Raw genomic sequence first — 4,344 nt, 5'->3', positions numbered from 1 at the left:
GTAGGAGGGTTTATCCCACTGATAGAGTGGCACTATTATTATTATAAGGAGACCCAGAGGGCACTATTATTATTATTATTATAAGAGGGCCCAGAGGGCACTATTATTATTATTATAAGAGGGCCCAGAGGGCACTATTATTATTATAAGGAGGCCCAGAGGGGCACTATTATTATTATAAGGAGACCCAGAGGGCACTATTATTATTATAAAAAGACCCAGAGGGCACTATTATTATTATTATAAGAGGGCCCAGAGGGCACTATTATTATTATAAGGAGGCCCAGAAGGCACTATTATTATTATAAGGAGGCCCAGAGGGACACGATTATTATAAGGAGACCCAGAGGGCACTATTATTATTATAAGAAGACCCAGAGGGCACTATTATTGTTATAAGGAGGCCCAAGGGGGCACTATTATTGCTATGAGGATACCCAGAGGGGCAATATTATTAATATAGGGAGGCCCAAGGGGCACTATTATTATAAGGAGACCCAGATGGGCACTATTATTATTATAAGGAGACCCAGAGGGCACTATTATTATTATTATTATAAGAGGGCCCAGAGGGCACTATTATTATTATAAGGAGGCCCAGAGGGGCACTATTATTATTATAAGGAGACCCAGAGGGCACTATTATTATTATAAAAAGACCCAGAGGGCACTATTATTATTATTATAAGAGGGCCCAGAGGGCACTATTATTATTATAAGGAGGCCCAGAAGGCACTATTATTATTATAAGGAGGCCCAGAGGGGCACGATTATTATAAGGAGACCCAGATGGCACTATTATTATTATAAGAAGACCCAGAGGGCACTATTATTGTTATAAGGAGGCCCAAGGGGGCACTATTATTGCTATGAGGATACCCAGAGGGGCAATATTATTAATATAGGGAGGCCCAAGGGGCACTATTATTATAAGGAGACCCAGATGGGCACTATTATTATAAGGAGACCCAGAGGGCACTATTATTATTATTATTATTATAAGAGGGCACTATTATTATTATAAGGAGGCCCAGAATGCACTATTATTATTATTATAAAGAGGCCCAGAAGGGCACGATTATTATAAGGAGACCCAGAGGGCACTATTATTTTTATAAGAACACCCAGAGGGCACTATCATTGTTATAAGGAGGCCCAAGGGGGCACTATTATTGCTATAAGGAGACCCAGAGGGGCAATATTATTAATATAAGGAGGCCCAAGGGGCACTATTATTATAAGGAGACCCAGATGGGCATTATTATTATTATAAGGAGACCCAAGGGGCACTATTATTATTATTATAAGTAGGCCCAAGGGGCACTATTATTATTATAAGGAGGCCCAGAGGGCACTATTATTATTATAAGGAGGCCCAAGGGGCACAATTATTATAAGGAGACCCAGAGGGCACTATTATTATTATAAGGAGACCCAGAGGGCACTATTATTATTATAAGAAGACCCAGAGGGCACTATTATTATTATTATTATTATTATTATTATTATTATTATGAGGAGCCCCAAGGGGGCACTATTATTATGATAAGGAGATCCAAGGGGGCACTATTATCATTATGAGACCCCAAGGGGCACTATTATTATAAGGAGGCCCAAGGGGGCACTATTATTATTATAAGAAGACCCAGAGGGGCACTATTATTATAAGGAGGTCCAAGGGGCACTATTATTATTATAAAGAGACCCAAGGGGGCACTATTATTATGAGAAGGAGACCCAAGGGGGCACTATTATTAATATGAGACCCAGAGGGGCACTATTATTATTATAAAGAAGCCCAAGGGGGCACTATTATTATTGTTAGGAGAACCAGAGGGACTATTATTATAAGGGGGTCCAAGGGGCACTATTATGATTATTATAAAGAGACCCAAGGAGTAACTATTATTATGATAAGGAGACACAAGGGGGCACTATTATTATTATGAGACCCAGAGGGGCACTATTATTATAAGGAGGCCCAAGGGGGCACTATTATTATTATAAGGAGACCCAGAGGGGCACTATTATTATAAGGAGGCCCAGAGAGTCACTATTATTATTGTAAGGAAACTCAAGGGGGCACTATTATTATTATAAGGAGACCCAGAGGGGCACTATTATTAAAAGGAGGCCCAGAGGGGCACTATTAGTATTATAAGGAGGCCCCAGGGGCACTATTATTATTATAAGGATATCCAAGGGGCACTAATTATTATAAGGAGACCCAAGGGGGCACTATTATTATTATAAGGAGATCCATTTGGGAACTATTATTATAAGGAGGCCCAAGGGGCACTATTATTATTGTAAGGAGACCCAAGGGGGCACTATTATTATTATAAAGAGACCCAGAGGGGCACTATTAATATAAGGAGGCCCAAGGGGCACTATTATTATAAGGATACCCAGATGGGCACTATCTATCTATATATATAATTGTCTAAGGGTTTTTCCGTCTGTCTGTCTGTCTGTCTTTCTGTCTGTCTGTCTGCCTGTCTGTCTGTCCTGGAAATCCCGCGTCTCTGATTGGTCGAGGCCGCCAGGCCTCGACCAATCAGCGACGGGCACAGTATCGATGTAGATGTCATAATGGTTGCCATGGCGACGATGATGTCATAAAGGTTGCCTCGACCAATCAGCGACGGGCACAGTCTGCCGCGAATTCTGGAATCATCATTGCCCATATACTACGGGGACATGCATATTCTAGAATACCCGATGCGTTAGAATCGGGCCACAATCTAGTTAGTATTATAAGGAGGCCCAAGGGGCACTCATTATTATAAGGAGACCCAAGGGGACACTATTATTAGTATTATAAGAAGACCCAAGGGGGCACTATTATTATTATAAGGCGATCCAGAGGGGCACTATTATTATAAGGAGGCCCAAGGGGCACTATTATTATAATAAGGAGACCCAAGGGGCACTATTATTATTATTATAAGGAGGCCTAAGGGGCACTATTATTATTATTATGAGACCCAGGGGGATTATTATTATAAGGAGGCCCAAGGGGCACTATTATTATTATAAGGAGACCCAAGGGGCACTCATTATTATAAGGAGACCCAAGGGGACACTATTATTAGTATTATAAGAAGACCCAAGGGGGCACTATTATTATTATAAGGCGATCCAGAGGGGCACTATTATTATAAGGAGGCCCAAGGGGCACTATTATTATAATAAGGAGACCCAAGGGGCACTATTATTATTATTATAAGGAGGCCTAAGGGGCACTATTATTATTATTATGAGACCCAGGGGGATTATTATTATAAGGAGGCCCAAGGGGCACTATTATTATTATAAGGAGACCCAGATGGGCACTATTATTTTATATAAGGAGGCCCAAAGGGCACTATTATTATTATAAGGAGGCCCAAGGGGCACTACTATTATTATTATAAGGAGACCCAAAGGGCACTATTATTACTATTATTATTATTATAAAGAGGCCCAAGGGGCACTGTTATTATTATAAGGAGACCCAGAGGGTCACTCTTATTATTATTATAAGGAGACCCAGAAGGGCACTATTATTATTATAAGGAGGCCCAGAGGGCACTATTATTATTATAAGGAGACCCAAGGGGCACTATTATTATTATAAGGATGCCCAGAAGGCACTATTATTATAAGGAGGCCCAAGGAGGCACTATTAGTATTATAAGGAGGCCCAGAGGGCATTATTATTATAAGGAGACCCAAGTGGCACTATTATTATTATAAGGAGGCCAAAGGGGGCACTATTAGTTTTATAAAGAGGCCCACCCTCTCGCCACCCTCAGAAATTGATATTATTGCTAGTAGTACATTTTGATTTTCTCCAATGGTTGACAGGGTCATATCTGTAATAGAGACCCCCATCTTTGGAAGTAGGTGAGGGAGAGCAACATGGGCCTGTGTATGTCATATGCCAGTAAAGATACTTATTTTACCACCAGAATTAGAATTTTTTATTGATTCACTGCTATTTTGTATATCTACAGTATATCTACAGTATATAGAATAATTTATCTTACAAGATAAAAATCCCCTAACTGATCAGAAGAGTAGAGCCCCCATAGCGCTTTCCTCCATGCCTGCTTCTGGTACTGATGCTCCGCTTAGATTGTTGCCTCCTTAAGGGTTGCAAACAGCTTCCTTATAAGGTAAGATGGGAAGATGCCGCTTTAAGAAAAGAACACGAGATTCCGTTATGACATCACAATTAACCATCACTACTTATCCCGGTGTTTTCCCTGCTGTTGTCACTTTGACATTCCGGTGTCATTGCTGTTGGTGTGATAAGCTACTTAGCTAGTCATTTACTAACTGCGCTTTGATTTGCTTGAA

Source organism: Ranitomeya variabilis, chromosome 2 (genome assembly GCF_051348905.1).
Source record: "Ranitomeya variabilis isolate aRanVar5 chromosome 2, aRanVar5.hap1, whole genome shotgun sequence".
NCBI lineage: Eukaryota > Metazoa > Chordata > Amphibia > Anura > Dendrobatidae > Ranitomeya > Ranitomeya variabilis.
Note: the sequence above shows the minus strand (reverse complement) of the source record.